Source organism: Nannospalax galili, unplaced genomic scaffold, assembly GCF_000622305.1.
Source record: "Nannospalax galili isolate Female #2095 unplaced genomic scaffold, S.galili_v1.0 scaffold693, whole genome shotgun sequence".
NCBI lineage: Eukaryota > Metazoa > Chordata > Mammalia > Rodentia > Spalacidae > Nannospalax > Nannospalax galili.
The window spans coordinates 460,489-485,251 of record NW_008332653.1 but is presented as its reverse complement, the minus strand read 5'-3'; the positions used below and the strand labels follow the sequence as shown (position 1 = coordinate 485,251).

The 24,763-nt window shown below is 41.2% G+C and overlaps 1 protein-coding gene and 1 non-coding gene across 4 annotated transcripts in view; one reads left to right on the top strand and one right to left on the bottom strand.

Annotated features, from left to right (window-relative positions):
• The window catches only part of Bcl9 (BCL9 transcription coactivator), a 90,790-nt gene that overhangs the window by 63,138 nt on the left and 2,889 nt on the right, over window positions 1-24,763 (bottom strand). The window lies entirely within an intron of this gene.
• On the top strand, window positions 9,992-10,074 carry LOC115069375. Its single transcript, XR_003848660.1, has one exon. It is a non-coding gene; the product is annotated as a small nucleolar RNA SNORD71 (small nucleolar RNA).

Here is a 24,763-nt window from a genome sequence, read left to right as displayed (position 1 = left end):
ACAGGTCAAAAGAGGGCATCAGAGCCCCTGGAACTGGAATTATGAACCGTTGTTAGCTACCATGTGGCTGTTAGGATTCAAACCCAGGTCTTCTGCAAGAACAGCCAGTGCTCTTAACTGCTGAGCCATCTCTCCAGTCCCACTCTGCTGCACCCTAAAGCTTCTCCTTTTGTGGAACTACATCATCTTATGACAGAATTCTCTTGAGAAAAATAAGACTTTAAGAGGATAGCTTGGGTTCTCTAGAAAGGCCGCATTGGACACAGGTGGACTTGCTAGCATATCTAAAGCTTAATATACAAAGGCTGTAAAAAAGGGGCCAGCAAGTTCTGTCTCAGTCTCTATCTCTGTCTCTGTCTGTCTGTCTGTCTGTCTCCCATACACATGTAGAAAGAGAGGGGGATCAGTTGCAGGAGGCAGCTAATGGTTTTGTGTATCATTGAGTTGCAAAACTGTATCGCACACACTTTGAAAGTGTGATAGTTAGAGCTGCAGTGAAATGTTAAATTTGAAATAGAGAGTCAGCACTTGAGCAGAAAGGCAGTCAGACCTGCTGGGTTGCTAGCAATATACCACCTTTTAAGTAGATAAGGGAGCTCTGCCTTAGGAGAAGGGAGAGATTGGCTCCTGAGATTGGAAGGGGGATCCTAGGATAAGAACAGATTTAGGCTTCACTGTGCAGGAACACCACCTGCTTTCACCTCTCCTGGTCTTAGTATTTCCCCACATAGTTTCCTTCCACAGAGTTAGGCATTATTCTCATCGAGGGTCAGTTACATGCCAAGTTTGATGCTTCAAAAATATTGACTTGTGTATCATTAATTGTTGAACATACCGCTCTTTTTTTTTTTTTTTTTTTTTTAAGTGAACTATTTTCTCCTGGCTTTTACTTGACTCAAAAATAAATGAATGGCCGAGTATGGTGGCGCAGGCTTGTAGCCCAAGCACTTGGGAGCCAGAGGCAGGCGGATCTCTGTGAGTTCAAGGCCGGCCTGGTCTACATAGTGAGTTCCAGGACAGCTGGGGCTCCAGGGAAACCCTGCTTCAAAAAGGCAAAAAAAAAAAAAAAGGCTCCATTTTGTTTTTCTTCTAAATTTCCCTTAGGTGTATATCAAGTATGTGTGAAATGTCAGCTCAGTTAGAATATTTTGGAAGTTATCTATGCTTGTGAAAATCAAGCCAGAGTAGAAGTTTCTTCCTAAACATACTGCTAGGATTATTGCAATACTAGCAATAATCTCTCGTAAAGGAGATTAAACAACAACAAAACCACTCTCTGAAAATTTTTAACTTGATTTCCTAAATTCTGAATAGTCTGTGAATTCACCCTTGAAGGACATCATTGCCACAGCTGGCAGATTTGGAAAACCCTCTTGTTGTGGCTATGGAGTTGTGGGTTGGATGTCAGAGAGAGAGTTAGGCATCGGTTTCATTTTGTAGAAAACAAGAGAGGAAATACGGGGGCTGGGGGGATAGAGCTCAGAGGTTGAGTGTGTATCATTCTTCCTGTGCACCCATATAAGGGCCTACATAGGGCGGTTCAGAATGGCATATAACTCCAGTTCCAGTGGATCTGAAGCCTCTGGCCTCCACAGGCACCTCACTCATGTGTACATATCCACATGCACATAATTTAAAAATAAATAGAAATTTAAAAATATTAATAGCCAGGCATTGTGACACACTCCTTCAATCCCAGCATTTGGGAGGCAGAAGCAGGCGGATCTCTGAATTCAAGGCCAGCCTGGTCTATATAGCAAATTCCAGGCCAGTTGGGGCTACAGGGAGACTCTGTCTCAAAAAAGACAAAAATAATATATAAATTAATTGGTTAATTATTATTAATAAATTAATAATTTATTAATTAATTAATAAAAAGGGAGAAGAAAGCTGGGTGTGATGACACATGCCTTTCTTTCTCCCCAGCACTCAGGCAGAGGCAGGCAGATCTCTGTGAGTTTGAGGCCACCCTGGTCTACACAGTAAGTTCCAGGCCATCTGGGGCTACAGGGAGACCCTGTCTCAAAAACATAGAGAGGCAATGCCTCTTTGTAAAGTAAAATAACCCTGCAAACAGAGGTTCTCAGCCCCCTCTTAGGTCTCCAACCCAGACTCTATTTCCCACAGGGCCCAGTTTAACTTTTTTCTCCCTTCACTTCCACACAAGATGATATGAAGTGTCTGATGCAATAGCCTCAGGTGTCCAGAACCATTCTATTTAGCTTTCAGATCATCACTCATACACAGCCCCATCATCACTATCTTAAACCTAAAAAAACTCCCAGTTATGCTTAGACAGAAATGCCAAAAATCAATGGAACTTAAGCTACAGTGATTGTCATGTTCACAGGCTTCCTCTGAGGCCCTGCACCTAAGTTTGACCATTCTTTTTCTTCCAGAGTCTCCTCCACTGACTGAATAAACTTCAGGCTCTCCAAAACCTGAACTCAGCCCTACCTGTACATGCATTTCATTCTCAAGTACTGTCCTAGTTTGTTTTCTGTTGCTGTGATAAACACTATGACCAAAATCAACTCAGGGAAGGCAGAGTTATTTCAGGTTATGGTCCATCATGGAGGGAGGCCAGGATGGGAAATCAAGGCAGGAACTAAAGACCATGGGGGAATGCTTACTGGCTTGCTCTCCTGGCTTGCTCAGCAACCTTTCTTTTTTCTTCTCTTTTTATTTATTTATTTATTTATTTATTTATTTATTTATTTATTTATTTATTTATTTATTTGATTTATTATTTGGTCTTTTTTTTGACACAGGGTCTCCCTGTAGCCCCAGCTGGCCTGATTTATTTATTTATTTAATGTGTCTGAGTACTTTGCCTGCATGTATGTAAGTGTACCATGTTCCTGCAATGACTGACGAGGCCAGAAGAGGGTGTCAGATTCCCTGGAACTGTAGTTACAGACAGTTGTTAGCCACGATGTCAGTGCTGGGAACTGAACCCCAGTCCTCTGCAAAAGCAGCTAGTGCTCTTAACTGCTGAGCCATCTCTCTAGCCCTTGGCTATCTTTCTTATACAGCCCAGGCCTGCCTGCCCAGAAATAGCACTTCCCACAATGGACTGGGCACTCCTACATCAATTAGCAGTTAAGAAAATACTCCACAAACATGACCACAGGCTAACCTGATGGAGGAAATTTCTCAATGGAGGTTCTCTTTTCCTAGGTGACTCTAGTGTGTGTCAAGTTGCTAAAAATCTAATCAGCACAAGTACCCAGCTAACCTCTTTCAGACCCCCAACATCCATTTCTTTTCTTTTTTTAAAACTATTTTTAAAAAGATCTATTTATTTTTATTTTATGTGTGTACCACAGGGGTACAAGATTCTGTAGAAGCCAGAAGGCATTTGATCTTCTGGAACTGGAGTTATAGTGGTTGTGAACTGCCAGATATGGGTGCTGAGAACTGAATCTACGTCCTGTGCAAGAACAGCAAGTACTTTAAACTGCTGAGCCATCTCTCCAGCAACCCCCAATCCATTTCACCCAAAGATTGGACCCTACTGTTTTCAATCCAGATAGATGTTGGAAGGATAGAGCAACAACACACTGATGTTTCCAACATATCTACTACTTTATATGGTGTGCCCTGTTGTCTCTTGATGTGTTTTAATACCAATTAGAGCCTTAGACTTAATATTCAATGTCTTCATGATAAAATATGCACCTCATAGCTTTATTACTATTAATACACTGGTTGATTGTGGCCTGTCAATGAAGATTACTCAAAAGGATAACTTTAAGAAACAGGGACTGGATAGATGCTCTTGCAGAGGACCCGGGTTTGATTCCCAGCACCCACATGTTGGCTAACACTTGGCTGTAACTCCAGTTCCTGGGGAATTCAACGCCCTCTTATGACCTCCCCTTTGCAGTCATTGCACGACACAGGTGTATTTGCACACACGCAGGCAATACACTCATACCTAAAATAAAAAAGTAATAAAATATTAAAAAAAGAATTTAAGAAACAGTCATTTGAGATTTTTAGCAACTAAAAGGAATTGCAAGCATTGTGTTGGCTATCTAGGAGAGGGCCATGGCTGGTGAGGAAGGAGGTGGAGGGGACTAGGTCAGAGAGAAAAGAATTAAACACCCACCAGGTACCCACTATGCACCTAGAGCTATGTACAACAAAGCCTTTTATATCCACACGGCCTGCAATTCTGGGTGACAGCAACTCCTATTCCAAACTCCCTGGAAGTTTGCTTTAACACCCCCAATTTATGATTTAAAGGAATGTATGGAGAGAAAGCGTGGCCAAGCCCAGGGGATGGAGTTGGGGGCTGGGGAATTGACTCCAATCCAGCCACTGAATATTCCAGTGCACTAAGCAGCCAGCCTTCTGGTGATTTCACAGAGGTGGCGGTAGAAGGGTGTGTAATTCAGCTTCTGGCACACCTTCACTATGACACAGTACAAGCTCTCCAGCAATACTTGGCTGGGCAGGAGGAATAATGTCCACTGGCAATAGCAGGCAACTTGTAAGTTCTGTCTCAGCCAAATTTTCTTCTGAGACAGATGGTATTAGCAGTCCTGTAAGAGGAACAGAAGCCTCCTAGATCACTCACAGTTACACTGTGAAAATAACAGTGGGGACCCACCAAAGAGCTGTAGGGCTTGAGCAGGCAATCCCACCAATTTGGGCTTAAATTTTCCCATGTCGGTTATTAGGAAGCTAGAAGAAACAATGGCTCATGTCCTTCCAGTTCTTGTTATTCTATGATTTGGCCATTATGAAGTTATGATGGTTAATCTTTATTGCCAATTTGACTGGATAAAGAAGAATCACCTAGAAGACACACCTCTGGCTGTGCCTGTAAGCAATGGGTAATGGAAGCGGGAAGACCCAACTTGAATGTAGGCGACACCACCCCATGGGATCTGGGGTCCTAGAGTGACTAACAAGGGGAAGGCACCTGAGCACCAGCCTTCATGTCTCTGCTTCCTGACTGGGGATGTCATGTCACCAGTCATGTCACATTCCTGTCGCCATGACTTCCCCACTGAAACCAAAGCTGAAAGACTTATCTTTCCTTACATTGCTTTTATTAAGTGTTTTGTCACAGCAATGAGAAAAAAGTAACCAATTTAGGAGTAAACTGAATTACTTGTTAACCGAGAAACAACTACCTTGGGTTTTATTGTGGCTATAGGGTCATGAGAAAGCATGAAAAAAATGGAATCACAAAAATCAGCAACAGGGGCTCGAGAGATGGCTCAGTGATTAAGAGCACTAGCTGATCTTGCAGAGGACCTGGGTTCGATTCCCAGTACCCACATGACAGCTAACAACCATCCTTAACTGCAGTTCCAGGGGAATCTGACACTCTCTTCTGACCTCCATGGGCATTTCATAATGCACTTACATAATGCAGGCAATATACTCATACACATAAAATAAGAATAGTAAATAAAATTTTTAGACAAAAGTCAGCAGCAGTGCTGTCCAATAGAACTTTTCGTGAATATGGAAATATTTTCTATATGTACTATCCAATATGGTAGCCGTTGATTACATTTGGCTATCTGAGTATTTAAAATGAAGCTGGTGTGACTAAGAACTGATCTTTGAACTTCATTTCATCATAATTTTTTAAAATCTAAATGGCTACATGTAACTGGAAGCTACCATACCAGATGGGATCAACTTTATTTCGGTTAGACACCAGTTATAATGATCAAAGAATAAAGGAATTGGTTGAGAATTGTTTCAGTGAAAGAGTAAAGGAAGGCTTGGGTTTAATTAGGCAATTTATAAATAGACCACAGTTATTGTTTTAGGTATTCTAAAAAGGGTACCCTCACATATTACAAAGAACGCAGTGATAGTGGCACTTTGCAGTTATGACTTTATCCTCTCCAAAGGGCTTTCATGGGCATAGTTTGATCCTGAACTTAAATTTGTGATATAGAAAACAAGTAATATTTTCTCATTTTACAGGTAAGGAAATTGAAACCTAGATGTTCGCCTAAGGCCACAGACTTCAAATAGTAAAAAAAAAAAAAAAAAAAAAAAAAAGTGTTTTGCTTTGCTTTGCTTTTGTTTTTTGAGCCGGGTCTCCCTGTAGCCCCAGTTAGCCTGGGATTCATTATGTAGATCAGGCAGGCCTTGATCTCACTGAGATCCTCTTGCCTCTGCCTCCTAAATTCTGGGATTAAAGGTATGTACCACTACACCAGCCTGAAGCAGTATTTTTAATCTATCACCCTAGGCTTCATTTTTCCAGTTCCTTTCCCAAAGTAACCTCCAACCACTCTCCTTTCCTACCTTCATCATGGAAGTGGTAACAAATTATAACATACGCTTGTATGTAAGAACAGGAATCCTGAAGCAAAGCAAGGGTGCAGCAGACAACTAACTAGATAATCAAATCCTGGACATACCCAGAATTAGTTTTGTTTCTTGTGAAGAAAAAGAATGAAAATAAAAAAAATAAGTCACCACTATGTGCCAGGTGTTGGCAGAGCAGCCTGGAGACAGCACTGCATCACCATTTCTGTTCTTTCTGTTGCTGAGTAAATGACTAGGTTGAGAGATCACACAGGCATGGAATGATAGAACCCAGCGGAGCTGGGATTCTGTCCCAACACTTCCGCTTGTTTCCAAAAGTCACATTCACATAGAAAAGAAGAGCAAGTCTCCTCCCACTAAAAAGGTCCCAAAGTGCTTAAGCACGGGGGCTCTGGGACCAGAATCTCAGACTTGACACTCTTTAAAAGAGTTAATATGTTCTGCTGACTTTCAGCTTCCTCAGCTGTAAAACTAGCAGATCATTTTTTTCCAGTCACAGGATGATGAGATGTATTAAAGGACAGAAGTTGTGAAAACGTAGCATAATGTTGGTGAGTGGTTTTATTAGTATTTTACATTATTAAGGCCTTAATAATGTAAAATACTAATAACAATTAACTAATTAAGGCCTTAATAATGTAAAATACTAATAAAACCACTCACCAACATTATGCTACGTTTACACAACTTCTCTCCTTTAATAGCATGGATACCACAAAGAAAGAGTCATTCTTTGAGTTGAGTTTTGGTGGAGACACGAAGCAAACAAATACGTAAGAACGTGACAGATGATGCATGATAAGAGCTGTGAAGAGTAAAAAGGAAAACGATGTAGCTGAGTGGCTGTGGATGAAGGACAGTACAAATGATGATTAGGAAGGGCCTCTCTGAAGAGGAGAACTGACTGAGCAGGACCAACCATGTGAGGATCTAGAGGTAGAATGTTCTGGACAGAGACTATAGCAGGTGCAAAGGCCCTGAAGTGGAAATGACCTTGGCACACTTGAGGGGTTGAAAAGGCTAGAATGGTTGAAGCTGGAGCATTCTAGTTAAGAGTGTTACGAGATGCGGTCAGAGGAAAGCAGGGGCTTGGTCACTCAGGGTAAATTTATGCTAGGTCATGGAAAGGAGTTTGGATTTTGTTCTAAATGCAGTGGAAAGCCATTTGGATATTAAGCAGGGGAGTAATGAGATCTCATCTGCCTTTTAAAAAGATTATTTCTAATCCAGCCACCCTCTGCCCAAACTCATGAGCACACAAGTGCTCGCGATGGTTCTCTTAAGAGCATCATCATGTTGCCAGTTACCTGAGCATCCACCCTTCCCCCACCCCCATGCAATCTGTTGCTTGAGCTCCTCACATGCTTCAACAGTGTTTCTGGAGCTCAGCCTCCCCTCTGTCATCACCTGGATTCCAGCTCTTGAATAAGGCCTGCTTGTGTCAGCTTTCCTGCTCAAGAACTTTCAATAGCTCTCCAGTTCCCAAGAAACCAAACTGCAATTCTCTAATGCTCCACTGTGAAGTCTCAGCTAACAGATTCCAAAATCTGTTCTTCCCACTTCTCTCTCCACTTGCCTACGGGCATCCTGAACTCTGGCCAGGCTGAGCACTTGGCCTTCTTGAACATGGCTTGTTTATAACTTACACGATTTCCTGGGAGTGTGCTGACACTTTCCCCAATTACATCTGTTGACATCCTACACTATTCAGTCCCTGGAGTCCAAAGATACCATCTTTCTGTTGGCTCTCTGCTCTTCCTGACCACGTGTGAACCTCCCACAGGAGTTCACCTGAACCTTTTTAAAGCATTTATTGTAGTCTTCTTTGTATTACAGTTATCTGTGTACATGACTTGCTCCCCTCCTAAATCATTAGCTCCTTGAAGATGGGGACTGAATCTTGGTTATCTTTTCTGTCTGTATTTAGTAGAGAGTGTGACATGCGCATGCTTGATCAATATACACTGAAGGAACAAATGAACAAATAGACAAATTAATCCTAAAATTCATCTTTAGGCCGCTTGGCTCAACATGATCATTTTTAGAAAATTGTGAATAATCATAGAGGGACTATGAAGGGGCTAACCTTTTACTCTCCAAAATGCTTTGGGAAAACACAGATAAGCATGGGAAAATACTTTTCCATTGTTTTCCAGGGAATGGATGTCAGAAAAAATCACTTGGGAGTTGCAGAGAATTGCACGGTGTGCTAACAGTGCCCTAGGACATGGATTCGGTGTCTGGGGCTCCTGCTACCCACAGCCCTTCAATCCCAAGGTGGGTTTAGGGGAAATAATGTAAAACCATTTCCCTTAGCAATTAATTTTGAGTTGAGCCATTCCTTTTCAGAAAAAAAGACAAAAGTTTCAGTTAATTCCCTGATTCTTCAATGCTGTATTAGCATTCCAGAAAGACTAAATTAGCGTGTTGGGGTTTACCTCAATCAATTGAGCTGGTGAGTTCATTTATCTTAAGTGACTTGGCTTTGGAAGAAAGGGGCTGAATGAGCCTCTTCACGGAGCCAAGAGTTCTCCTCATGTGGAAGACAGGTGTGGTGTTTGCTCTGGAAGCAACAAGGCCACCTTTCCTCACTCGCCATCTTTAGATTTATTCAAAGACCTTGACTCCTTTTGTGAATAAATTAGTAATTCCATATCCTTATTTTACTGAAATGACATATACTCTTGTACTTTGCTTAGTTGCAAGCCATCTGTTATTATGTCCGAGAGTCATAAAGAACCCATGATGTAAGATCCTTATCTTCATTCCTGATAGTTTAAGAACTCACCCCACATGAAGATCACCCAGAACTAGGTCCCTGAGTGAGAAAGAAGCCCGGCAGTTGAGAGTTCCCGAGTGTCGGATCCCTCACTCTGGACTCCCACCTCTGCCAGTAATTTCTCTTGCTTACCAGCAAGCCGGTTCCAGAAGCGGTTTGAATCCAGAGGTTTATGTGCTTATATTTATCTTCTTTTCTCTTAATTGCACAACAGTGACTTAATCTGAAATTTTTAATCCCATTAGCCTGACCTAGTGAGTAAAATCCTCTCTGACTCTGATTTCTAGAGTGTCACTGAGTATATGATTTGATTCTAAGAGTTTAGGTAGCCAGCTTTCCACCAGGTTCTTAGTATCTGAACTCTGGATCTCAGTTCCTGGTCTCACTGCCCCCTTCTGTTCCACTGCCCAGGCAGTCCCCCAAAAATCATTCTCAAGAACTATTTTTGTATCTAAGAGAGGTCAGTAGGAAGGTACATGTGTGAGTTCTGTTCCTGGAGAAGAATGAGATTCACAGTCTTCCTGGGAGTGTCTGAGGAAAGGTGGACGAGAATGTCTCCGTTATAGCATTAGGCTCCTTGGGGTCAGAAGTGCTTTCCAATAGTCCAGGAAAATGAAGGTGGCCCTCAGCAAGCTACCTCATCTAGCTAAGCATTATTTTGCCTAGCCACAAACCAGGAAAGCATGACTGGGGCTTGCAGGCTACAAGCGGGTTACAGTGGGACAGGAGATGTGAAGTACTTGCCATTCTTCCAAACCACAGAAAAATGTGGGGGATGATGGGTCAACCAGGTGGGCTGGTCAGTGAACACCTAGAAGATTTCTTATTACCTCTCAAACCTGCCCTGCTCAATTTGTATAGCAATGATTTTATTAAAGCTATAGGAAACATTTTTTGATGCATCGTTTGACAGAGGACGAAAACAAGGAATGATCTTTTGCTAAGCGTGTTATCACACTGCTGACACATAAATTGCTGACAGAATAAAAATCTCACGAATGTTACAAAATGACTATCAAAAGCAAATAAACAAACCAAAATAAAACAACTCCCAAAATGTCAGTTCTGGGGCTGGAGAGATGGTTCAGCAGTGAAGAGCTCATATGGCTCTTGCAGAGGACCTGAGTTCCATTTTTAGCACCCATCTTGGGTGGGTCACAACCACTGGTAACTTCAGCTCCAGGGTATCCAAAGACTCTAGCCTCTTCAGGCATCTGTACTCATATGCAGATACCTACACAGAGACACACAATATGCATAATTAAAAGTAAAATAAATCAAAATGTTAATTCTAAAGCCAGGTGTGGTGGTGCATACCTTTAATCCCAGAATTTGGGAGGCAGAGGCAGGAGGATCTCTGTGACATTGAGGCCGTCCTGGTTTACATAACAAGTTCCAGGCCAGCTGGGCCTACAAGGAGACCATTTCTCAAAACAAAACAAAAATGACAATTCTAACAAAAAGAATTTTAAAACTGATAAAAGTAGAAACAACTTAAAGCCAACATATAAACTAAAGAAATCCAAATTACCCATAAACCAGCATGTGCTAGAAAGAAAGAAAGGGGGAGCTTACACATTTAGATGAGATGCTGCAAAAGATCAAGTACGCTCCTGGACTGTACCGAGGGGAGAGTGGTACCTAAAGGAAGGGGGGTGAAAGTGTTCTATTGCAATGGAGCACAGCCATCAATCTTGAACGACTCTCTTTACAAGGAATATAAATGAACTAAGGAGAATCAGCACAACAGCCAGAGAGAGAGAGAGAGAGAGAGAGAGAGAGAGAGAGAGAGAGAAAGACTTCTATACCACATCTTATGAGGAGCTCAGAGGGTGCCACCTGGAAAAAAAAATCCTAAGGGACCCTCACACCTATTTCCATTTGTGGAAAGGGCCAGGTAATGTCAATATGTGTGAAACTGGCTGCACGTCTCACAAACAGAACCAGGACCAGAAAACAGATGAAAACAAAGCTCACCCAAGGGGCCCTGAGCTGCCCAAGTGGCCCTGTCTTTCCTCAGGTTCTGTAGGGCTCCCTGGGAAGGAGGGATTATCAGCAGTTCAGGCACTAGACAGAAGAGAAGGCAGGAACTCAGAATTCCTCTACCCTTAGGAAGCCCTGGAAGATCTGGGTGCTGGACCCTCCTCTGAGGAAGAGTCTTTGGGAGACAGGTCCAAAAGGAAATGCTCTTAGCAGAATACTATGGTTTTGTTATTTATTTTTTAAAACCTCTGAGTTCTGGGAGAACACTGGTTTCAATCTGTGACATAAGACTGGAAAAGCACTGAATTTGGAGACAGACCAATTTGGGTCCCACCTCATTCAGCTTAACATCTGCTCTGACATTTGACTTTATGCAAATTACTTGCTTCTTTAGCGTCACTTTCCTCATACCCATATTATTATTCAGTTCAGCCTTGTTAGGAAGATTAAATGAGATACCATATTTCATTGATTCTAGCATGCATAGTTTTCACATTTTAGGAGCTCTGAAATCAAGTTATTAAACATTCTGATGTTGAAAGTATGTATCGCACACATACATTTAAATTGGTAGGTTTTTCTCCCTTTTGCAGTAGTACATAAAATCAGTCTTGTAAAACTCAATGGCAAGTTATAGTCAAGGAATATGCTACCATATATTAAACACTTAGCACAGTGGTGACTGGTACCCAAAGAGTGCTCAGTATGATGCTAATTCCACTCTTCCTTTTCTAGAAGACTATTTCACAACCTCTTGAACAGACAGGCCCTTCAGGATTAAGCGTTGAAACTGGCCTGCAGACTCCCAATATGGAAAATTAAGAAGCTCATACCCACCTACTGTCAGGATTATTTCTACTCTGCCCGCATGTGTGTGCACACCCCACACTTTAATATGTATTTTTTTTCTCATCCCATTTTTCCGACGTTCATGTAAACATTTTGTAACTTTCCAACTGTGCTTACTCAGTATATTTGGTTCAAGTGAAATTTATTCCAATATGGAAAATTAAGAAGCTCATACCCACCTACTGTCAGGATTATTTCTACTCTGCCCGCATGTGTGTGCACACCCCACACTTTAATATGTATTTTTTTCTCATCCCATTTTTCCGACGTTCATGTAAACATTTTGTAACTTTCCAACTGTGCTTACTCAGTATATTTGGTTCAAGTGAAATTTATTTGTTGAACACAAGCCTAAATATGTTTGATGGCTTTATTTTAGGAAACGGGCTCTGTCTGCCTTCACCAACACTCTACCCCCATTTTCCAAACCAATCACCTACCACAGAAAGTCTTTGTCAAGTTTAATATCCTTCAGTTCTGACTTTCTTTCTCTCCTGTGCTCAATTCAAGATGCTTCACTTTGTCACAGGATCATATAATAAATTTGATGCTGCAAGGATGCATCAGTAAGGGAGATTTTTTTTCCTTGACCGGGATGGCCCTGGACATAATCATCAGAGAGGCTTTTTGTAGTCAGACACTGTGGTTGTAAGTACAGATTTTTCCCCATGTAAGAACATATCTAATCCTTTAAAAACTTTATCAAGCATTGCCTCACTGTTATTTTATGTTGGTGAGCTGCCCAGGTTAATTACATATCATACAGAATCCACTTAATAGCTGCTTTACATTTTTAACTATTTAAAGGCAATATATCACTTAATCTTGTACTAACATTAGAAATTCATTTAGTACCTCTGTGTCTTTCTCCTACCCCCCAGTCCTACTTCTACACGGTGGCTCACAGTGTGGCATCTCTATCAGAGCGCATGTAATGGCCAAGCTAAGTTTTGGTTTGGTCAGTTAGCTAGTTGGTTAGTCCATGTTCACCAAGGGCGCCAAATACACCCATCACTAGGCTAGGTTTAGGGAATAACTACAGAGATGAAAGTTAGGCCTTCAAGGAATTCATCTTCCAGGGCGGAAGCATGAAACAGAAGCCATACCAAGCAAGATCACTCTCAAGTGACCACACATAACTGATTCGTCTGTGGCCTTCATGCTTGCTTCTTTCGATGGATGGATATAAGGTCCACAACATGCTGAGCCATCTCTGCTAGCAGTAGGCTGCCCTGGGATACCTGTATTCTGCTGGAGCTATGTACTCACCAAAAGTCTGTGCTTGTTCCCAGATTATTTGTGCTGGTTCTTTGCGTTATTATTGCTACATGATTTAATTAAACTTACTTAGAGTCATGAAATATAGGTGCAAAAAGCAATCATTTTTACAAGATCAAGGCATTTAAAGTGAGTTACTAAAGAAAGATGTTGTCAACTTAGGCGTGGGAGAGCCACTGTAAAACATCATTAAATCTGGAAAACTCCAATTGCTTCACAAATGTCTTTAAGATCTTACTCCACTTTAAAGAAACCAAGGGAAAAAAAAAAGATTGAGAAATCTTCATAGGTATGGCTCACACAAGAATTCAGATTCAGAATTCTAATAGGAGGCCCTAAACCCTAAAGTTGAGGCTTTGACCTTACATCAAAACCCTGGGGGATGTGTTCAGTTAAAACAAAGGGTTCATTGGTGGTTGGAGAGATGGCTCAGTGCACAGTGGTTAAGAGCGCTGGCTGGAGGACCTGGGTTCAGCTCCCAGCATTCACATGGTGGTTAACAACTGTCTTTACCTTCAGATTCAGGGGATCCAATGCCTTCTTCTGGCCTCTGAGAGCACAAGGCACACACATGGTATACATGCATATGTTTAGGCAGACACTCATATACATAATATAAAAATAAATAAATCTTTAATAAAAATAAAGGGTTTAGGAGGAATTCTTCCATTCTTTTTATGACACCCGCTATAACTAATTTGTACTATTAAATCACTGTTATTTGAATTGAGTTTATTAACATAATATGTTAAGAACTACAACATAGGGTGCAGAGGCAGGCAAGCTGGCTTCTTACAGGAAAGAGAGGGTCCAGGACAGCTTCATAGGGGTGAGTCCTGCACTGAGTGCTGAGGAAGAGTGCAGGCACTCCAGGGGAAATAAGGCAAGGCCACTCACTTTCCAGGATAGGAATCCATATAGCCACAGAATCCAGTTTTCTAAACTTTGTAAATCAGCTTAGAGGCCAGTGGCACAGGTTTCCCTCTTTCCTCTGTAGCTACTTTGTTTTTAAACGAGCCATCTATGCCTCACTATCTGCATTTGGATGATGACCCACCTCAGTGGGCTATTGAAAAGATTATGTGAGATATCAAAATAATTATGCATTAATGAAGTATGTTCAGGCTTTCCAGGAGCCTGGGAATAGGGATACTGAGGAGGATTCTGGAGTGGAAGAAAATGTTTTATTCTTTTGACATCATTCAAGAACATAAGCGGGAGATTGAATGGAGGGAATATGGGATGTAAGCCCTTAGGAGCTAGGAGCTGTCAGTAGGAAAGTTGGAGTTTGTAATAACCACACTCAAGACAGTGCACTGTAGCTCACCAACACCCCAACTGGCTCAAACCTATGACAATATCTAAATGTTACCATCACAGGCATAGGGATGGGGGTCTCAGAAGTTAAGCACATCACTTGTGGTTGTGCAGATGAGGGAGAGCAGGAGCTCGAATTCAGGCCACCTGCCGGCATACCTTTCCCATGAACTGCTTAGTTCAGAAACCCTGGCTGCTGGGCCTTGCATTTACTCATTTGTTAAAACCTCAGTAGGGCAGGATGCTGCAGCTAATGGCTAAAATGAGGGTTGGAGATTATTGGGGATTTCAATTATCCTGCCCATATCTGACCTCTATTACCAAGGATAATCAGAAGCCAGCTCTAGCTATTTTCTGAAACTTTCATTAATTTTAAATAAATTTATACAATGTCATTTTCCCCCTCTTTACCCAAATTAAAATGTCCTTGTCTTTTCAGTTTCTCATTACAGGCAAATCCCCTGCATGTCTCTGAGACTGTCTGTTGTTTTTCTCTGGATTCTTTATAATTCTGCTTTGTTTTCTTTGAAATGAAAGGACCCAATGCTGAATTCTGATTTTAAGGTGAAGTCATAACATCAATGTATATCATTAAAATGTTTTATTGTAATTACAGAAATAGTCAATGCCAAATTATGCACACTATATTATTTTCTGCATTATTCTTTATCCCATTCTCAAAGTTAATACAGCCTATTATATCTCATTCATTCTTCTGACTGCTACTGCACAGTGAGCAGATGTCTCCATTGAGCAATCCACAATGAATCCGAGATCTTTTTCCTGAGCACTTACAAGTAGAGTAATTCAGAGCCATCAGTGAGGATGAGCTGTTTCAATTGTTCCTTCCAGTGTGCATTAGCTTGTACTTGTCTACATCAAATTCAAAGAATCATAGATATTAAGGATGGAAGAGACCGGTTAGTTTATCAAGGCTTCCCATTCTGCCTGCAAAAGCAAGCAAGGAAGTCATTTGATCAGTTGATACTATTTTAATGATGCTTATTAATAACAATTACAATTCAAGGCTATAGTTTTTGATCCCATTCATTCTATAATCAGTTGACACTTTTTGCTTGTTTGTTTTGAGATAGAGTCTCACTCTGTAGCCTAGGCTGGTCTGGTACTTGCTATGTTGCCCAGTTTGGCTTTAAATTCATGGCAATCCTCCTCTCTCAGCCTCCAAGTACTGAGATTATAGGCATGAACGACCACACCTGGCTTAAGACACTTTTTTCCCCCAAAGACAACTAGAGCACAGACATGGATGTTACCATGCCAAAGCCAAGATGATGAAGTAAAAAAATTCAATTTGGTTGACCTCAGTAAACAAGTCTGAGAACTCTTTGTTAGGTAAAGACAGTGTTGCATGGTCTTCAGGATGCACAGGTGAACAGAACCTGCCCTCCTCTGCACTGTCTATGAGTGATCTGTGGTAGCATAAGATGACAAAACTTTCCTTATGCAACAGATAGTGATTAACATAAAAGCCCACAACTGGCTAGTGTGTGGAGAACGAGAAGCTGCAGAGTGCTTATCCCTGTATAGGATACCTACATCAAATTCTCTGCCACCCAACACCCAGGAATCATTGCAGAAGAGGGGGCAGAAAGATTATAAGTACCAGAGGTAGTAGACGATACCAAAACAGTTTTCCAGACAGCTGGTCAGTTACTCCTGTGAACTCACAGCAATAGTGACAGCATGCACAAGTCCCATGCAAGGTCAAACCAGACAAAATCCCAGCATAGATATGAGGAAGCTGGTAAGAAGCTCCAACTTCAAGCAACAGATGGCTGCTGGGAGGAGCAGAGACAGTCTCTTTCAAGCATGGGGCATTTGGTAGGTTAACCAGGCTCTGTGGATGGACCCACATTGAAGGCATTTAGAGACACAAATTAGACTCTACAGGATATATATATATATATATATATATATATATATATATATATGTAATGGAGTACATTAAATTGGTGGGGGCAATAAAAGGAGGTGCAGATAAAACAGGGGATCTAAATTCCATCAAATTATATTGCATGAAAATCTCAAAAATTCAATTAAAAATGATGACATAGACACTCTGGTACTGAAGCCCCTTGGGCTCTAGGAACTGAGAAAGTCTCCATGAGGAAACTGACATTGGTGTCAGGTCTCCAAGGAATCAGGAACATAATGTCCATCAACAAAAGTTTGGGGAGCGGGGGCTTGAACAAAGAACCCACCAACACAATCAAGAGCTCTTCACTGTGTTTCCGCCTTAAAGTTGAATATGCAAGTGAACGAAACCTGTATGTAGATGATACATGACCTCTCTGAACTGGATTAGGATGTAGTGACTCTACCTGAACAACAGTCTAGAACAACAACCAGAGCACAGAGACTACCAATCACAAATATACTTGCAGAGACAAGACAGAGGATTTTAAGTCAGAGTTGTCTCAAAACAACAACAACAACAAACAACCCAAAAAACAAACAAACAAAAAAACCAAACGAACAACAACAACAACAACAACAACAACAACAACAACAACAAAAACCTATCAAAACAACATGGTATTGAGTGTAAGGGAAACTGGGAATTGCTTTTTCTCTTTTTTCCTTTTTTTTTTTTTTTTGGTCTTTTTGAGACAGGGTCTTCTGTAGCCCCCAGCTGGCTTGGAACTTGCTATGTAGACCAGGCTGGCCTTGGCCTTGAACTCACAGAGTTCCACCTCCCTCTGCCTCCTGAGTGCTGGGATTAAAGGTGTGCACCACCATGCCTGGCTGATGAAACTGGGGATTTCTAACCACAGAGTAAAATGTCTAGGCAAAGAATAGACGAATGACCTGCCTGTTAGTGTCTTGACTAGGGGTATCTAGCACCACTGAGAATAGACTAGTGCATCATCCGGGCCCTGGTCAGCTTTTGCACATCTCTAGAGCCCCAACCTTGAAAGCACAGAACTGGTAATTCCATTTACTGACTCCATGGATGGTATCTGTGTTAAGTGTAGACTAGGAAATACCAATACTGTCTCGTGATTATTAAGAGCAAATATTTCTCCACTTTCACTCAACCCAGTCTTTGAAAACACCATCTGAATATATTAGCTGCTTACTAATTGCTTTATTATAAAATTAGCTATCTAATGCTATCTTTTATAAAATTGCTAGTGTGGAAAAAAAATTACGGAAGGATTCTCACACTTCTATGTTGTCCCTAAAGGACACTGCACATGTCATCTCCCACATGAAGCCGTCCCCATTTCCTTGACCATCTCATCACTATCAAACTAGCTGTTCTCTCTTGACTGCAGCAGCTCTTTGATCCATTGCTGTGTGGATTGTAATTAGTTGTGTGATTATCTGTTTCCCTCCAATGAGATGAAACCACCTTAAAGGAAGGGCATCAAGCTCCACTCATCTTGAATTCCCCACAACGTCACACTCATTTTTCATTGCCTGACCCAATAGACACCCAGCACATGCTTGTTAAATAATTTCTTCAGGTCTCAGAGCCTTCATTTTGATATATTTAAATCGTTTTATGAAATTGTCTGTATCCATTCTAAGAGTGGCCTTGCCTATTTGGTCGTAGTACTCAGGTTTAGATGCAAGATCTTTCTGGTTGTTTGTATACCAAGATCTTGCATCTCTGGGCATGAACTAAATTAGTACTCTTAATAAGACCTGAACCTTGACTCAATTACATATAACTTTGGAAATTTCTGGAGTCAGACTAACTTGGGTTTAAAGAGACTTACTGAAGCTGCTACTGTCATTTACTAGTTGTACAACTTTGAGCAAGTTATATTCCTGAGCCCTCAGTGTCTTCTACTATGAGATGAAGCTATTAACAATATATAATAATATAATTGATAGCAGCTATCTCAGTTTAAGTGTGATAATGTGTGGAATTTATCCCAGTCCTAGGCACATGGAAAATCTTCAATTATTCTATACTTTTTCACTTCTAGGACTTTTGTTGTTGGATTTTATACGTGCATGTATGTGGAGGGGGGAGGCGGATGCTGGTGATCAAACTAGGGCTTTGTACATGCTAAGAAAGTGCTCTATCCACGAGCTACACCCCTAACCCTACTATTAGTGTTTGCTCATTCATAAAGTAGAAATATAAGTCTCTTGGGATGATCATAAGGAATAAATGATGTAACAAGTGAAATTTTACTCAACATATTATTTTATCACCATTTCTACCTTCCCATGTGGTAGAATAATTGCTACAACTGAATGAGGACTTGTTACATGCTCAATAAGGTATTAGTCACTTTAAATATATGGCCCCATCTGATTTAATTCATATAGCAAGGTGTTGAAACAATGATTATGATTCTTATTTTATAGAGGGGTAGAATGAGTTGGAGAGAGCATGAACAGTTCAAGGTCACATAAGTAGTTGAGTTCAGGTTGTTCCAAAAGCTACAGATAAGGAGGATGAAGAGGAAATGGGAAGAATAGGGGGAAACAGGAAGAACATCCAGGCAAAACTCCCCATAGAGTTTAGTATTTCTACTGTCCTCCTGGCCTTCAATCACAGGGCTAGGCTTGCTTTCTAAACTAGCCTTTGGGATTCATGTCAACACAGGCTCACTCTTACTATTTGCCTGCTCCTGCTTTTTAACAAATGTACAACGTGGTATCATTCATCTAAGAAGTAGCTCTAGCATACTTCCCGCTCCTAATTTCTTCCTTGGTTATGAATTTGGTATTTGTTCCAATGGTCTTATTATCTCAAGTATACTAATCATCACTGATGAAACATTTTAATTTTTAATAACCTATTCTTAACTTAGACTCTCCTAATGGACATATATTAAATATGTCAAATACTTGCTCCCAGCTCCATGGGAGAGAAGGTAGCTCTTCCACGGTTCCTATCAAAAGGCAACTCTGCAGGAACACCTCTGTTCCTCCCTGCACTATGGGAGGGCTTCAGATCTTGGACAATTACAACTATAGATCAGCTAAGGACTATAAAGCATGTCAAAGAAAAGATGAATTGAGTTAACTGGATTCTTGGGAATCTGCAGTAGGAGTGGAGAATTCTGAGAGACTCAGGTAATTATCAGGAAAAGTACAGATGAAAGAACATAAACAAAGAAACCATGAAGGGGGTAGTAGAGTCTGGACACAGGGGTTTAGGCAAGTCTAAGAAGCAACAGGTAGGTATAAGCAAAAAGCTACGGAACTGAGAGAGGCTCTCTGGAATAAAGCTACACTACCAGGCCATCAGGGAGCCAAAGGGGACAGAGAAGCAATAGGAAAACTGAGATTGGCAGGAGGCAGGAGATGGTCCTTGGAGCTGGCCCAGTCCTAGAAAGGCATCGGGTTCTGACCTCCACTTGTCTATGAGCATCCGCACCATGAATGCCTCTTTGCTTGAGGAAACTTGAGTGAGTCAGTTCTTTGCAACTGAAAGCCGTTTTCTAGAGGGTTCAGCACTTAAACCCTTGTTTAGAAAATTAAAGGGTATTATTCCCTTCTTTATTTCTGAGGGTCTCAAATGCAGGTTTCCGGAAGCCAGGTGTTCACTTTACTGTTTTCTGATTGTCCAGACTTCCTCAGGAAATGTCCCTTCTTTACTGCCTAAATATCAAGAAATGATCCTGCAGGGAGTTAGGCAAAGGTAACCAACACATTGAGCATCAGTGATTCTTTGATATAAAGAAGAAAATCCTAGTAGGAATCACAAAGTCAAGAATGGGAACCACGAAAAACAAAAACATTAGCGGGGAGGGCCTGGCATAAGAAATGGAAGGATTCAGGGGCATTTGAAATCCTTCAGCATGAATGAGTGATTCAGTCTTTGCAACAAAGGAAAAAATGACTATCCTATGAAATACTTCTTTTTCTAAATGTAAGATACAAGATTGCATAATTTCACATCTTTCCATCATTTTTTTTGTATTTTGTTAAATTAGCAACAAGCTATTTTTTCTTTCTTTCTTTCATTCTTTCTTCTTTCATTCTTTCTTCCTTTCTGTGGGTATATGGCATATGTGTTTGTGCACCTGCCTGTGGGAGAGCATTTGCCCAGCCCGGATGTCTGCATGTGGAGACTAGAGGTAGATGTCGGATGTCTTCGTCCACCACTTTCCACCTATTTTTTTAGAGAGGATCTTTCACAGAACCTGGAGAGGAACCTGGAGTTTTCTGTTTCTGTTAGGCTGGCTGACCAGTGAGCCCAAGGGACCCACCTTTCTCCATCCTCACCCCATGCTGGGGTTACATGCCATGATGCTTGGGTTTTAACTTAGATGTGGGTGTCCAAACTCAGGTCCTCCCAATGAGCCATTTCCATAGACAATAAAAAGCTATCTTCAATGACTGACTGATTCAATAGCACTGCTTGGCTGCCTGTTCTGTTCCACCCTACCCTGGGCATTAGGGTACAAAGACTAAAACTAGTTCTGACCCCTTGAGGGTGCCACAGGCCCAGAGAGCTGGCAGATGAACCAGGTGTAAGGTTACATAAGTGTGTACCCAACCTAGGTGGCAGAGCAGGGATGGGGTAGTTTGTGTCCAGGAAGTTTCCAAGAAAAGTCAGGATAAGTCCTGTTGGTACCCAGGTACTGGTTTGGAAAAGACAAAGCAGAAGACAGTCTGGGCAGAGGTAGCAGCCTGGACATGTGAGTCCAAATCCTGATTCTTTAGACGACATTGCCTTAGACACTTCACTGCATCATGGACTTGTGTACGGTAAACCACCAACAGCTGTTGTGAGAGCAATGCTTTTGACTCTTACTCAGAATGTCACTTGTCTACAGATTACCCAGAAATCTCTCTCCTCAAGCATATACTGACTGCATAAGCCAAAGGACTCTATAAAGTCCAACACACCTAGATAACAAGATAGCTACCTAAAAGTTTATAAGCTCTTGTCCTGAGCTCATGATGGCATGGCTTCTTCCAAATGCCATTAATGGCAGTTTTGAGTCTGTATTTATTTTTTCAGGAGAGTGATTGTATTTTTTGTGGAATTAGAAAAGTTCCCCAAAGCTTTAGACTGAAAAGTATTTTAAATCATTAAGTGAATCACATAAAAACACTTGGTAACTACTTGGATCATTAAAAAGAAGCTTAGCAATGCTAATATATGGAGTATACTTTTATGGTAGTCAGCATTCATCAATAACTAAGCATTTTACACATTTCTACAGAGTACAATTACATTGTCCATTGCTGTTTTCCCATCTCTAAAGTCACTAACACATTATTGTCTTATGCACTTTTAAGACCTGTTATAAAATACACAAGAGACCCAATGTTGGGAATTTTAAATAACCCAGAATAAGGCAGTAAGTCAAAAATAATTATACATGGTCTTCAAAATCCTCCTTCTGAGATAGAATGTAACTATGATTTTATATATTATTGTTTTCAGATGGAAAGAATTAAGACCTATTAAAAGAGTTGCTGGTTTACTCAGTGTCAGAGCAGGCTTGAAATGCTCTCCCCACTAGAAGCAAGATGATAGTCCTAAAACACAGCAGAAGAATTTACTCCGGGGCTCTAAAAATTGCATTAAGAGCTATCATGCAAAAATCTAAATTATATCTTTTCAAAGGCTTAGCCAATTCTAAACGAACAGTGCTTGAAATTACTCACAGAGGTGACATGATTAATGAAAACATCATTTGTTCTCTAGCCTTTCTGCCTCAATCGCAGTCACATTTCAAAAGCAGCTCTCAGTCGAATCCCAAGATATGTATGTAATACATACAGGCACACACATAACCTATACGTAACATACCAGAAAATCCTCAGTAATATCCTTCGAGAGTTGTGTATGATAAAGATTGCCAACAGGCCTGTCATCCCCCAAAGCTCAGTGTTAAACGCATAGCATGGATCACCAGCACTCCAGTTGCTTAAACTGGTCCTTTGCATCCTCAAAACAACATGTGAGCGTAATACAAAAAGAAGCAACACAGTTTCCGTGAAAAAACATGTGAGGATGGCGAGGCTGAGAGATGCACCCTGTGCCCGTCCATTTTAAATTCATACTTATTACACGGAAGACATGCATTTGAAACAGCTTATTCCTTTGAAAATGGTTCTTTAGTCCTCTCGCACATGTGCCTGCATGCTGATTGGCAAATTCTCTTACAATCCATAAATTAAAATCCTACTTTTTCCTAACGTGCTTTTCACTTTAAAATGTCAGTATAGTCGGTATGGTGGCTGTGTATAGATTTATCCCACATATCCACAAAGCCCATTGTATATTTTATTTAGCAACCAGAGTTCTTGAATTGGACTTCCTATAAATGACTAGATTTGTCAAATATCCTATTCAAAGAGTCAGAAAAATAACTGGCTAGCAAAGCTGAAAGGAACCTTAAAGGTGAGTTAGTCGAAATCCTTCACTTGAAAAGAGATCCAGTGTAGGAGAATGGGGATTCTGTCAAAACCCAAACTAGAAGCTGGGTAATGTCCTTTACAGAAAACATGTCATTATTAAGTCAAAACTGACAATCCCTTTTTCTGATCAACTATCTAAGAGAAAAACCAAAACAATCTAAAACGTGTCCTAGTCTTAAAGAAAAGCTAAGGGGTAGGAAGGGGGATGCCCCTGCCAAGCCAACAGTGCCTTCCATCTAAACAGTGAGTATAGTGAGAGTCTCAGTTTTCTGCTTCTCATCTCCTGAAGAGATGCCCTAATGGAAACATGCAGCTGGTCATCTCATCCTGGACTTTCTCATGAGTCCTTGGAGGAGTCACAGAGCCTTACATAAATATCATACGAGAATAACAATATTACTTAATTCAGAGTCTGCTATTAGAGAGGTCTAAGCAGATATCTTAGTGAGCATTAAGATAACAAAGCTTACAAGAATGAAGAAAATTTCCACTTTGCATCTTATATCCATGTCTCTTTGAGGGGGGAGGAGCAAACCACAGATTTCCTTCCACAAAACTACATGCAAAATAGCATCCGTGGCTAATAAGTTTGGGGATGTCCAGCTTGTGTAGGTTTTGCCTTTAATGAGACTACAGGCACTTACACAAGTACCTGTACAGTGAACCTTTTAAAATGCCCGCAGCCTTCATTTTTATTCACTTGGGGTGAAGGATAACCTGTGCCCCCACCCTCTGGCTCCCTGTTGTCTTTCTTCCAACCAGGTCCTTGTTTTATTCAGTTCTCAATTTCCCACTCTCTCTGAGTAACTCCTTTCAATGCCAACTCAAACTTCTGCCCCCATGGACACCATCCCAGTGAGTGACACATTGGGGGAATATGTCTGAAGCAATCAAAGCCTTGGGAAACCAGTGCATACTGCTCCAAAGTTCTGGCCTAGTCCACAGGTGCCAAATACAGACAGGAGAAGTTCCTGATTTAGGTAGTTGTTACAACGTGGGCCGAGGACGTCACTGCGTAGACATTGGGTGCATAGAAATGACTCTCATTTTGCTCATGGCATGACTTAACCACACAATGTGTGTGGGTTCCCCAAGAAGAGGCACCAAAGCTATGATTTATGTGTGGGTGGGCATGTCTGTCTTCTTTTTAAAGCATTAAATTAATCTTTAGAAAGAAGAAGAAGATTGACAGCACTGAAGACAACACTACTTGAGTACTAGAGAGAGGAACCGTGAAGATGACACTGATAGAACATTAACGCAGACCCACCTCCTTGGAACTGACTGGTGTGTCAGCCGTGTATTCTCTCCAAGGCAGACTACAAGGGGTTGTGGGGGGGTAGTTGCTACGTTGGGTATCACCAAACTAGTAAGATTTTAATAACCTGACCCAAAATGGGACCTGTAGAACTAGTTTTAATCATCTTTTCCCTTTATAAATGGATATGCATCCTGCTGGGTAGGGTGGGAAAGGCCATTCCCTACACTTCTTGTCTTTGGAACTTCAAGATGATAGTGATACTGGTGGAGTTTCCTGCAGCTAAGTCTTCAGTATCAGCCCAGGAACATGGAGTAAGAAAAGGGAGACAAGAGCGTCACTAATCACACTCCTCCAGTGCTTATTAGGGCTTACTTAACAGTGCACAGAGGATACAGCTAACGTGAATTACCCTGATAATGACTGTTAGATAGGCCAGCTTGCAAATGCGAAGGTATTTAATTGTACAAGTGTAAGGAATAGAAGATGTTATTTGTGTCTGTGTCTGTTGTACTGTGTGTGCAGGGAGAGAGGGAGGGAGGGAGAGATCGAGGGAGGGAGGGGGAGGAAAGAGAGAGAGAGAGAGAGAGAGAGAGAGAGAGAGAGAGAGAGAGAGAGAGATT